Source organism: Arvicola amphibius, chromosome 3 (genome assembly GCF_903992535.2).
Source record: "Arvicola amphibius chromosome 3, mArvAmp1.2, whole genome shotgun sequence".
Lineage (NCBI taxonomy): Eukaryota > Metazoa > Chordata > Mammalia > Rodentia > Cricetidae > Arvicola > Arvicola amphibius.
Genome location: NC_052049.1, coordinates 187480493 through 187494368, shown reverse-complemented (window position 1 = coordinate 187494368; position 13876 = coordinate 187480493). Strand labels below are relative to the sequence as shown.

Sequence of the window (13876 nt, the reverse complement as noted above, 5' to 3'; positions counted from 1 at the left end):
CACGCACGCACACACACACATGCACGCAAACAAGGACAAGGAAGAGATATTCTTTTTGCTGTTTTGAGGCAGGGTCTCATGTAGCCCAGGCTTGCTTTAAACATCTTTTGTAACTGAAGGTGACCTTGAACTTCCAATCCTGCCAATTCCTCTGGGGTACTGTTGTTTTAGGCATGGAATACCACCGTACCTGATTTATACAGAGCTGGAGATTGAACCCAGGGCCTCAAGGCTGCCAGGCAAACACCTCTACGAACTGAGCTAGACCCTCAGGCCTTGGCTTCATCATTATTGGGCCGGGCAGCCCTCTTCTCTCAAAGCGACCAGTGTGTCAGCCTCAAAGTCCTTGCTTTTCCTCTGTTGGACTGGATCTGAGACACAAACCCACTTTGTAACAAAAGATCCCAATGTTGAGAGGGAATGGTGGTTTTACTGTTCCTGAGCCCTGTGACTGGCAAACACTTCCGAGGAGGACCGATCAGTCATACAAAAGAGAACTCTGTGAAGAGGACAGATAGCCACTTGGGGAGAGACCTGGCTTGTGATGGTGTGAATCCTTGCATGTGTCTGGCGGTGAGAGTGGCTGCTGTTGGCTCTAGGTTGTTGGGAGGCCACATGTGTCATGTGAGGTGTGAAGCCAACCCACCCACTGGGATCCCTCTTCTCTCCGCAGAGCTACATTAACAGCACCGTGGGATACCGGCACAGTGAATCTGCATGTGCCTGTTGCTTTCCCAACAGTGTGTCCAGAGAAAAACAGCAATGTAACCCAAAGGGGAGGCTGGAGAGGCACAGGAGCTGCCCCTGGTGCTACTGGACAATAAGTGCCTCCCCACAGGCCCCGCAGGGCACAGGACACTGAGACAGAGGAAACCTGCGACCCTGAAGGATGTGAATCATTTAGAACAAGGAGCCCAACTGCCTTAGGCAATTGCCTTCCTTCTTCCTTCCCTCCCTCCTTCCTTCCAGATCAGGGGCTATCTGGAGTAGTCTGTCTTAAGCTGTCTAATGTTTTTTACTTAGCCCTAAAATTTTTCTGTAAATGGAAATATTTGTGAGAAAAATCAACGCCCCACCCTGAACTGTTGTCTTCATCTACCAAGTCAGTCCTCACAGGCCTGGTGACCAGGGTGTTTCATGACCTGCAGGGTGGGTGGCAGACACGACACTCATTTGTCACTCCCCTCTTTGAATGGTTAAAAGGGAGCGAGCAGAACACCTAGCTTTGCTATGCATAAAGAGGAATCAAGAGGAGGAGACTGGGAATTAACTTCATGCGGCTAAGCAAAGCCACTGGGAAACATGGCCACCCGTGATCTTTCTTCTGGGGACCTTGGGGACAAGTGTGTCCCTTATTCTTTCCTCTCTGAGCTCGGCATTCCACATTCTTCTTCCCCGCCCCTCCCCCCTTAAACACACTTCCTTCTCCGCATACACAAGCACCTACTTGAAGCTGTCACTTCCCTCTGTCCAGCTGCCCTTCCTCGCTGCTGACATGGGTAGAGGCTGGGTGGTGCCTGGGAATGAAAGGGCTTCTCCTTTGACCGGATGAACCTGGTGAGTGAAGCCTCTCAGGCCAGAGGGCAAGGAACGCTGTGAGTCAGAGAGAAAAGGAGAGACTCAGGGCTGGCTAAGGGACATTCAGTTCCTAGAGTGAGACCTGGAGACTGAGCTGCAGTGTGTGTGTGTGTGTGTGTGTGTGTGTGTGTGTGTGTGCACATGAATGTATACATGTGTGTCCATTTGGGTATATATGTACATCTGCATGGTATGTGTATGCATGTGTCCACACACATATGTGTGTGTTGTGTCTATGTGTGTGCATGTATGTGTGTACACGTGTATGTGCACATGTGTGTTGTATGTGTCTGTGTATGCACTTGTGTGTATGTGTTCATGTATACATGTATTTTGTTTGCTAAAGGACAAGAAAAACCAAGCCACTTCTAGGTAAGTAAGACCCCACACTCATCCCCCACCCTCTGCCGTATAGGCAGCAGCTGGGAGGAGGGTTCCTAAGGACTCCTATTTGGACCCAGTCAACTTCAAGAATTCTCGGTGTTGATCTGCCTTTTACTGTTTTCCCTTAAAAAGATCTCTAATTCCCTTACAGAGCTGGAGTGAAAGTCACATTTTGTTTGTTTGTTTGTTTGTTTGTTTGATTGATTGATTGATTGATTGATTTCTTGCATGTGGCAGGATGGGCAGCGCATGTGTCCACCTCACTGAGGAAGGGTCTCTCCCCTACTGTTCCTGTTGCTGCAATGTGTACTCCAGGCTACTTTACTAACCTCACCATAGGAATGCTGGGATTACAGATGTGGCTTTGGGGTCAGACTCAGATATCCAGATTTGTGCAGACAGCTCTTTTGCCCATTGAGCTAACTTTCTGGCTAAAGGCACGTTGTAAAAGACGCAAAGTCGTTGATGCCCACTGAAAGGGAAAGATGCCCCAGAGCCTGACATATTAACCTGATTGTGGCATAAGGGAAAGGGAGCTGTGCATTGGTGTGGGAGGGCCTTCTGTCTCTGTTTTGCTTTTATTGGTTAATGAATAAAAAACCCCTTGGTCTGTGATAGGGTAGAGTAGAGCTAGGCAGAGAAAACTAAACTGAATGCTAGGAGAAAAAAAGGCAGGGTCAAGAGAAGCCATGCAGCCCTGCAGGAGACAGACACTGGAACTTTACCCGGTAAGCCACAGCCTCGTGGCAATACACAGATTAATGGAGCTGGGTTAATGTAAGATATGAGTTAGCCAGAAATACGCTTAAGCTGTTGGCCAAACAGTATTGCAATAATATGGTTTCTGTGTGATTATTTCGGGGCTGAGCAGCCGGGAACAAACAAGCGGCCTCACAGAACAGGGCATCTTCCCCAGAGTTCCCTTGACCTACCCTCAGCAGCTGGAGGTGGCTGGAGGTTACAGCATGGACTTTGGTCAGGCTGCTTGAGTCTTCACATGGGTGGGGCCAGTGACATGTTCTATGACCCTGCGTGGGAGGTTTGCCCTGCTGGAGCCTCAAGTGTCGTGTCTGGATATGGGTGAAAGCTAAACTGATGTGCTGGGCCATCAGGATTCGGTGACTAACGCAGAGTGCTCCACCCGCTCCTGGCACCGTAAATACTCAAGTGTCAGCTGCAGGTAGATTCGGCTTCATGGACGTGTGTGAGACCTGCGAGCATCCTGTTCTTGTCACGCTCTGCTGTCACCATGGTGGAATCCCTTTATCAGTGAAGTCCACGGCATATGCACAGGAGCAGAGACTGTGTGAGCAGCGAGTTTGGTCACTGCTCCCCGTGGCTCTTGATGACGAACTCCAGGAGAAATCAGTGACAGCCAAAGCAATGTGAAGGAATGAGCCACCCCCATAACAGAGCTGCTGGTGACCAGAGGGGCCGTGTGTGTGTGTGTGCTTGTGCACGCGCATGTGTGTGTGTGTGTGTGTGTCTGTGAATGCATCCACCTCTGTGTGTGTGTGTGTGTCTCTGTGTGTGTGTGTGTCTGTGTGTGAATTGACAGCTGCTGGTGACCATAGGGGCCACGTGTGTGCTTGTGCATGTGTGCGTGTGTGTGTGTGTATGTGTGTGTGTGAACTGACAGCTGATGGTGACCCAGAGGGGCCGCAGAATTCAACCAGGATCTGTCTAGAGTGGAGAGAGGAGACAACCCTGCTCTGAGTGTAGCTGAGGAGCCCCACACATTCCTCTCCAGTGACTTTCTGTTGTAATGGCATGGCACCACTGTGGTTTCTTCTCCTTTCTTCCTTTCCTATTCAGCAGTAAAATAAAGGCAGTGGCTATGAGTCAAGGGCACAGGTCAGGAAGTTGGGTGTGAATGGCTAAGGGTGTTGGGTGTGAATGGCTAAGGGTGTTGTTACAGTAAGAACACTTGCTGCTATTGCAGGGAACCAGCATCAATTCCCAGCAGCTCACAGCTTCCTGTAACTCCAGCTCCGGGGGATCTGACGCCCTCTTCTGACCTCCACAGACACTGCACTCAGAGGCAAACACACACACACATTCACGTACACACACACACACACACACACGCACACGCACACACACACATGCGCACACACACACACTTCTGCTGTTCTCACAGGAATGAACTTTATGCTCATGAGTTTGTGGTAAAGTGCAGACTGGGTCATCCTGGGGAGCCACACCTCACTTAAGTACTGTTATAGGTGCATTGGAAACCCGTATTGAGAACTATAAAGAAAATGACAAAATGTAGACAGTGTGTTTGCTAATTCAACACTACATAGCAAATTAAAACATGGCAAGAGGGGCTGGAGAGATGGCTCAGGTGTTAGGAGCACATACTGCTCTTCCACAGGGCTGGTCCACAGCTGGCAGCTTATAACTACCTGAAATTTCTGCTCCAGGGAATCTCATTCCTCGGGCCTCTGTGGGCACCTGTGCATATGCACGCACGTGCGCACACACACACACATACACGTGCGCGCGCACACATACACACACTTACATACATGCACACACAGAATTTAAAATAATAAATATAAATATATTTTAAATCACATCAAGTCTGGGGAGCTTTCCATGCTAGTGCCTTACACTGAATCTCTCGCTTTTCTTGAACAAAGACTCCATGTCATTTCTCACTGGGCTGTGTAGACCGAGTAGCTGGGAGTGTTTAAAGAGAAGGGTCGGAGAGGCAGAAGACAGTATTTCAGCTACTATCTGATTCCCCCAAAGAGTCCTCTGGTCCCTTGATGAGTTGTGAACAAAGCTGTCACTGAGAAAACGACATGAACACCTGCCAGCACCGAAACTGCCGTTTGCAGGATTGCAGGTGAAAGCAAAGCCCAGGCTGGAGGAAGATGATTCTGGAGAGCATCACGCAATGGGCATTGCTGGCCAGAGCTCAGCCCCAGGACCTGCCTGCTGCCTTGCATTGAGTGACAGGAGCAGAGCTGGGTTGTCATTTTCTTCCTGGGATCAGAATCAGACAAATCTCCTATTTGGCTTACCAGGCAATAAGCGGATAACGCCAGCGACTGTCAGTGCAAATTACAGCTCCAGCCTCCTGTCGCCGGCTCTGCGCTGCTTCTTGTCACTTTAATGCAAAGAGACAGCGCCGAGCTGATAACAAGCCAGAAGAGTGAGGGAGGCGGCTGCAGAGATAGATTCCAGACACCCAAAACCCACGGTGGTGTGCGGCCTCCCTTGCCTGGGTGAGGGCCATGGCAGCTCCTGGCTCCCCACAAAGCTGAGCAGCCATGGCACCTGTCTGGGCCACTCACCACCACCACCACCCCTCGATGGTGAGCACTGGACTGGACCCCTGGGCACACTAGAGTTCTGGGGATCTGTAGGCTCTGTGTCTGCTTAGCTACTGGTTAATTCCTCAGGGCTGCTTCTCAGCTGAAGCTTGAAGAACTCTTGAGAGGAAATATTCCCTTCTTAACAAATAACAAGGATGTTGGGGACCTTTTAGTTCTGTCGGAATCAGCCTAGAGGTGCTGTGGAGATGTCTGTGCAAGCATGAGAACTTCAGTTCCACTCTAGGAACCTGTGATAAATACATAAATAATAACCACCAGGCGTAATGGCTTGTTTATAAATCCCAGAACTGGGAAGGCAGAGACAAGTGGATCCCAGTGAGAAACCCCGACTCCAAAAACTGAAGTGCACACTGACTAGTACCCACTTCTGGCCTCTATGTATACACATGCACACACACGTGTGCACATGCATACACATACACACACAAACAGTGTCTCTCTCTCTCTCTCTCTCTCTCTCTCTCTCTCTCTCTCTCTCTCTCTCTCTCTCTCTCTCGTATACACACACATACATAGGCACTCCAGTCCAGAACAGAACCAACTTTATGAAACTACCATTTCTGAACTGGTGGGTGAATGTGATTGACTCAGGGGCCCCTTTCCTGAAAGATAAGACCTCACTTCCAGCCAGCTCACACTTTCATGGATTTACCAGGATCTGCTTATATCCATGTGTCTCGGAGCCAGCAAGGGTCGGTACACATACACACACAAAAAGACAACTTTACTTTAGCTACCATTACCACACTTTTTTTTGAGACAGGTTTTTTTCAGTGTAGCTTTGGCTGCCCTGGAACTCACCCTGTAGCCCAGACTTGGCCTCAAACTCAGGGAGATCCACCTGCCTCTGCTTCCCAAGTGCTGGGATTAAAAGCATGTGCCACCACTGCCTGACCACACCACACACTTGAGAAAACGGCCCAATGAAGATAACAGAGACCCAGAACTTCCGATAGCTGCTGTGGTTCTGGGGCTAACGCTACAGAGGAGTTTCTGTCTGTCTTCTTAGTTTCCAGGGCAGCTTTGCTGTCCCTGTGGCTGATGCTCCACCCACCGTGATCGTCCTCCACTAACTTGGATGAAGGCCCTGCCTGGAGTGGAATCTGGCTTTTGGGGAAGCCATCAGGACCTGTAGAACTCTTCCTGGAAGGGTGACTTTGACTTGGATGATACAAGACTGTGGGAACAGATTTCCTACCTTCCTTTCTTGAGACTGGAGGGTCTGGGTGTTGCCCCTTCCTGCAAGATTTCTGGAAAGTTCCCATGCTAATTGAGCAAACAGCTTGGTCCCCAAGTGCAGCAGTTCCAGGGAACTCAGTGTGTTTTCTGGAGTAATTCTGCTCATCTTCCTTGCCCCATCTTGCTTTCTGGAAGACACAGACTAAGGCAGACAACAATGTCTGATCTGCACTCAGACACTAGCTGTGTATTCAAACCAACTGTGAAGCTGGGAGAACTCACTCATAAGAGCTTAAGCTACCTCCCAAGAGCACCTGGGAAAGCAGTGACGAGTGGAGGTGGGGGTGGGGTGGGGTATGAAGCTGGGTTACAAGCAGCTGGTGAGAAAAAAGAAGGGAAGAAAAGTGGGGACCCAGAGAGGAGCATGGATGGACTCCTGGACCCAAGGAGTGCTGTGGGACAGTGGTCTGTACCCTGTCACCTGTATTTTAAATAAATGCTGAATGGCCAGTAGCAAGGCAGGAAGTATGGGTGGGGTGACCAGGCAGGTAGTATAGGCAGGGCAACGAGAATTCTGGGAAGAGGGAAGTTTGAGTCTGCAGTTGTCACCCAGACACAGAGGAAGTCAGACACAGAGCAAACAAGATGTGACTGCCTCGCTGAAAAAGGTACCAAGTCACATGGCTAACACACACACATATTATGGACTAATATAAGTTATAAGAGTTAATAAGAAGCCTGAGCTAATAGATCAGTTAGTTTATGATTAATGTAGACCTCTATGTGTTTATTTGGGATTAAATGGCTGTGGGACCTGATGGGACAGAAACCTCTGTCAACAAAGGAAGAAGAGAGGGGCTTCAACTGGTCTGGGTTCAAGATCCTCTCCCCCTTCTGTGTGTGTATGTGTGTGTATGTGTATGTGTGTGTGTGTAGCTGTGTGCTGGTTACTCTCTGTCAACTTGACACAAACTAATCAGGGAAGAAGAGAATTCAATCAAGAAAATGCATTTTTCAGATCAGCCTGGGGACAAATCTGTGGGACATTTTCTTTATTAAAGATTTATATAAAAGGGCCCAGCCCACTGTGGACGGGGCCACCCCTGGGCTGGTAAAAGGAAGAAAACTGAGCAGGCCATGGGGATGGAGCCAAGAATCAGTATTCGTCCTAGGTTTCTGCTTCTCTTCCACTCTCCAGCTCCCTCTTGAGTTCCTGCTCTGACTTCACTCAATGACAGACCCAGGCCATGTAAGCCAATAAACCTGTTCCTCCCCATGTTGCTTTTGGTCACGGTACTTATCACTGCAGCACTAGATAGCAAACTAAGACAATCTGCAAGTGCATATGTGCTCGTGCAAGTATGTGTGTGTGTTCGTATGCATGTGTGTGCATGTACATGTGAGGGGGGGTCAGAGGTCAACCTCTGGTGTCATCTCTTTGTTGCCAATCACCTTGTTTTGTTTTGTTTTGTTGTTTTGAGACAAGGTCTCTTGTAACAGGACATTTCTCTCCTGCCCGCCAGTTCCCGAATAACCACTCTGAGGCTTAATATTAATTACAAATTGTTTGGCCTATTAGTTCAGTCTTAATACTAACTAGCTCTTACAACTTAAATTAACCCATTTCTATTTATTCTATATTTTACCATAAGGCTCGTGGCTTGTTGCCTCACATCTTGCTTCTCTGGTGGCTACTGGCATCTCCCAGACTCTGCCTTCTTTTCCCCTTTATCTTTGTTTGGATTTCCCACCTGGCTCTATTCTGCTTGGCTATTGGTCAAATCAGCTTCTTTATTAACCAATGATAATAAAACATATTCACAGCATACAGAAGGGCATCCCACATTGGTCCACCCTGCTCTATCGGTTATCCAGAGAGTTCCACTCAGTGTAGATGGAGCCTGCATTAAGGATACATCCACTGGGAAGTAAGGCTCCTCAGAGGAGGAGAAGGGGCATTGGAGACGGGGCCCCAACCATCTGGGAGGGTTACAGACAAGATCTATTTCAGTATCCTGTACTATCTAAGAAACAGAAAATGCAGAGAGCTTATTTGGCTTGATCCAGGCCTTTGAACAAGTCATGCACTCATGCTTCATAATTCGGGATTCAGTGGGGCCTACAGTTAGCACATTTTATGAGGTCACAAGGGGATCAAGGTCCATAAAGTGGCATGGACTTGTATAAACTGATGGTGAAGAAGGAAAGAAGTTGTGGGGAGGGGATCCCTGAATGAAGTAGTTTCAGGAACCCACCTATCCATCTACCCAACATCTTTTCATGTGTTCATCTGTGTATCCATCCACTTATCCATTTGTTCATCTATCCATTCATCTGTCTGTCAATTCATCTGTATAACTATCCATCATCTATCCATCTATGCATCCATCCACCCATCCACCCATCCATCCATCTATCCATTATCCATCCACCCATCCACCCATCCACCCACCCATCCATCCACCCATCCATCCATGCATCCATCCACTCATCCATCCATGCATCCATCCACCCATCCACCCACCCATCCATCCATCCATCCATCCATTATCCATCCATTATCCATCCATCCATCCATCCACCCATCCACCCATCCATCCACCCATCCATCCATCCATCCATCCATGTTTATATCCATACTTATATTGACTCCATACCTGACACTGTGCTGAGCCCTAGAGCAGAAGACAGGCATGAGCTGTATATGCCCCTCCCCATGATGGAAACACTGCAACCAAGACACATTCTTTGAGGAGGAGGCTGAAGCACAGAGTGTATAACACTGGGTTTGTTCCAGCCAGAGTAACTTCCCTAAAGAAATGTCGGCTCATTTATCACCCAACAGCCTAGAATTATGTTCTAGTATTCATGAAATAATGATTTCCATTCAGATTTGATTTTTTCCAAATATTGTATTTCTGCCTCCATCAGTTCTATTTGAGTTTCTTTTGTATCTTCCATCTCTCTAATAATTGACTCCGTGTTTCTTGAAACATCCTTGAGTGTACTTATGAGATTTTGAATAGCCATTTCAATGTCCTTGCTGCTAGTTCCAAGGCCTTGACTTTTCTCTTTTCTTTTTCTTTTTTCTATTTTGCTTTATTTTGTTTCTAGTTGTGAGTCATATGTCCCTGCTATATCCATATGACTGATGACTTCCTACTGGATATCAGATAATAGAAAGTTTACAGAGTTGACTTGAGTTTGTTTTATTCCTTTAAAGAGTGCTGAACTTCAGAGCTGGTGAGATGGCTCAGATGCACAGACATGAGGACCTGGATTCAGATCCCCAGTATCCACACAGAAACCAGGCACGAAGGTACACGTTTGTGACCCCAGCATTGGAGAGGAGCTCACTGGTCAGCCAGTCCAGTCAAATGGGTGAGCTACAAGTTCAGTGAGCAGCAGGCCAGTTTGTAGGGCATTTTCCTGATTACTGATTGATGGGGAAGGGCCCAGTCCAGGAGGGCAGTGCCACCCCTGGGCAGGTGGCCCTGGATGGTATAAAAAGTCAGACTGAGCGAGCTATGGGAAGCAAGCCAGACATCGATGCCCCTCGTTCCAGCCTCTGGGTTAACCTCCACCTTGAGTACTTGCCCTGACTTCCCTCAGTGTTCAAATGTGACCTGAGAGCTGTAGGCTGAAATCAACCCTTTCCTCCCCAGGCTGCTTTTGTTCATGGTGTTTTTATCACAGCAATAGAAACCTAAGATAGTGAGAAGCTATTTTTAAAAATAAAAAAGTGGAGAGTGATAGAGGAACAAATTCTCCCCTCTATTGGCCGTGCCTGACCATGTTCTGTCGCCGCAGCAGAAAGGTGGCTGACACAGCCTGCTTGTCTCTGAGGTCCGTCTTCTCAGACCACCGTTATCTGTCACTTCACTCTGTCTGTTTTTGCTGCTAAGATGTGTTTCTTGTAAGTGTCTGCTTTTTCTATGTCTATGGATGCTCTGCCTGTGTATCCTCTGCCCACCGCATACATGCCTGTGCTCACGCAGGCCAGAAGAGGACATTGGATCCCTTGGACTCAAGCTACAGAGGGTTGTGGACCACCATGTGGGTGCTAGGAATCGAATCAGATTCTCTGAACGTGCAGTGTTCTTAATCACTGACCCACCTCCAGCACTGTCTTACAAAAATACAATCAACTGATTTCTGCCTTTTAATTGGAGAATTAAAACTATCAATATTTAGTTATAATTGAAAAGTAGTGCTAATTCTTGTCACCTTGCTGTTGTGTAAGGGTTCAGTTTTTCCTGAGTCTCATTTGTTTATCCGCCCTCCTGTCTGTACTCTTCACCTTCTGTGTGTAAGACTCCTGTATGTGTCTCTCTGCAGATATCTTGGAAGGCCTTTATTTCTCCTTCGACTTGGAAGAACAACTTTGCTATATATGTAATCAAGGTTGGCAGATATTTTCTTCCAGGGTTTGAAAAACATCCTTTCCCCATCTCCTGAGTTTTGGAGCATCAGTTGAGAACTACGCTGGTCTTCTGATGGGTTCATATTCACAGGCGAGTTGACACCATGCCCAACCCCTCTAGAGTCTTTGGCCTGGAGCGTTGTTCTTGGAAACCAGGTTTCACCCTGGAGCCCAGACAGGCTTCCCACATGCGAGGACCCTCCTGCTTCAGCCTCGTAAGGGTTGCGATTGCAGGCTGAGCCACAATGACTGATAGGTACTTCTCTCTTGCAGTCTCCAGTATCATTTCTTTGTCTTTTGTTCTTGGCACTTCGGTGTGGGGAGGCTTCTCACTGGTCATGACTGTTTGGGGTTCTACATGCACCATAGACCTACATGTCTACTTTACCAAGACATGGGTCTTCCTTTAGTCATGCGAACCTTGAGAACATGGGGTCCTGATTCTGACCCCCGACCCATGTTTATTTGTTTATTTATTAAAAAGTCAGGTGGGGCTGGAGGAATGGCTCAGCTATTAAGAGCACTTTTGCTCCCAGCCCTCACAATGAGTGGCTCACAGCTACCTGCAAATTCAGCTTCAGGGAATCTGATACCCTCTTCAGGCTTCCTCAGGGCACCCACAAACACATCGTGGCAACCACTCTCTCTCTCTCTCTCTCTCTCTCTCTCTCTCTCTCTCTCTCACACACACACACACACACACACACACACACGTCTTACTTAAAAGAAAAGGTGGAAACTGGAGGATCACAAAGTAGAAGCAAGGTATGGCTACATAGCTAGCCCCTGTTAAAGAAAAACAAATGAGAGACAGCCGCAGTGCGCATTTGTGTGTGTTGGAGCCAGGGATGATAACACACACCTATAATCTCGGCATTCAGGAGGCTGAGGCAGGAGGATTGCCACGAGGATGGTTTCCAGTTTAGGGCAATTACAAATAAATGGCCATATACATTCTTGGAAAAGTTTTCAGATGGGCATATGTTTTCTGTTTTCTTGAATAAATACCTTGGGATGGAGTGGCTGGCCATCTGGTAGGTACATACATGCGATTTTGGAACCTGCCAAACTTTCCCAATAGCGTTTGTTTTGGAGCCAGTTTTTGTTTGTTTTTAGATCCATGTAGTGGTATGGTAAACCCGTGAGCTGCTTGGATAGAAATGTTCGACTTTTATTTTGATGCAGTACACACTCCATGGCAACTGTCACTTGATAAGCATAGTGCCAACCCCATCACTGCGGAAAGTGACTCTTAACAAGAGATGGAAGAATCGGAAGGAAGAATGGAAGGCCCAGTCTGCCTAACAGCAGCAACACAAGTGTCCAGGCCCTCAGACTTTCCGCTTTGAAGCATTTAAATGGAAATAAAAGTGAATCTATTCTTTTTGGATCGTTCATCTTTTTCTTGTGATTTTTTTTGAAAATATAAAATGTTATGTCAGAACTGTGTCTTTAAGTTTTGATCTGCACCCTTGATGTGTGGACTTTGAAGCTCCCGTCTGTGCATAAATCTGCCTTTGTTTCGCCTTCTGAACAATGCCAGGGAGTGGGGAGGTCACTCTTCTTTGATCCCACACAAATGTGGCATCAGTTCCCTGAGCTGTTGCAGGCTGAGCCATCACAGGCCAGAACTCACCAATGCCCGCCTCACTGCGGACCAGGCTCTGTGTTTGCCTGAGTGCAAGCCAGAGACTTGGTGGAATCTTTCTCTTTTCCGTGTTTATTTTGATGTCTATTTATGTGTATAGATGATGCAGGCCCCAGGTTCCCTGGAGCTGTGAGCCACCCAGTGTGGGTGCTGGCAGCAACACTCATCTTCTGGAAGAGCCGTTGGTGCTGAGCCATCTCCCCGACCTCTGAAGATGGGTTCTTTAAAGGAGTTTCCTTGTGACAGCTGTTTCTTCCGGGCTTCTTTCTCATACTCTAGTGCCTCACGTAAGTGGTCATGTTAGTGTGCAGAGCACCTCAGATGCTGCCTGCACGAAGGGGGAGGGGACACTGTGGACGGTGACACCCACTTTCTCCTCTTCGTCTTCTTCTGTCACCCTGACACCCGGAAAGCAACGGAGATGGAACCTTCTGCAGGGCATCAGCCGTCCGGATCTGAAGGCAATAAGCCGGGTCTGTGTGCTGTGCAGCCAGCTCCCACCCAGGACACTTTGGGGGAAGTGGTGGTTCCTCTGGAGATGATGGCCAACCTCCTTCACAAGTGCCCCAGGCCGTGTGCAGCATGAGGGAACCTCAAACAGGACACTCACACCTGTGTTCAAAGGCTAACTTTTACAGTTTTTAACTCAATGGCATGATTCTCAATTATGAACTCTGCAGATGATAACATCTTGGGTTCCATTTTACTTCTCTTATTTTTAAAATGTTGTCGTGTGTGTGTGTGTGTGTGTGTGTGTGTGTGTGTGTGCATGCGTGCACTCATATAGGAGCCACAGTGCACATGTGGAGTTCAGAGGACAACAACAGCATGATTAATAAAAACCAAGAGAAAGAAATTAGGGTTCAACCTGAAGGTCATAAAAGCAAAACCGCCAGTCACTGGTTCTTACTCTACCTCAGTGCAAAATGGCAATCCTGCCTCCAGGAATCTCAGAATGAGACCGTGTGTAAGAATTGTCTCCTCTTGTCTTATATTCCTCTCTAGGGCTGAGATTAAAGGTGAGCACCACTACCACCCAGTTTCTATGGCAACTAGTGTGGCCACTGGGATTAAAGGTGTGTGTCACCACTGCCTGGTCTGTAAGGCTGACCAGTGTGGCTGTTTTACTCTCTGAACTTCAGGCAAGCTTTATTTATTAAAATATAAATGAAATATTGCTACAGACAACTTTGTGGAGCTAGCTCTCTCCTTCCACCTTTGCATGGGTTCCAAGGGTTTCGCTCAGGTCACCAGACTTGTGCCGCAAGCGCTTTGCCAGCCTGATGATGCTCTTTTGTGATGTCGGAAGAGCGACCA

At 47.8% G+C, this 13876-nt stretch overlaps 1 long non-coding RNA gene across 1 annotated transcript; it reads left to right on the top strand.

The window, feature by feature from the left end:
• The first annotated feature begins 1446 nt into the window (after window positions 1-1446).
• Window positions 1447-12306, top strand: LOC119808880. The gene is made up of 3 exons (XR_005284574.1): window positions 1447-1557; window positions 9712-9807; window positions 12097-12306. It is a non-coding gene; the product is annotated as an uncharacterized LOC119808880 (long non-coding RNA).
• The last annotated feature ends 1570 nt before the right edge of the window (window positions 12307-13876 follow it).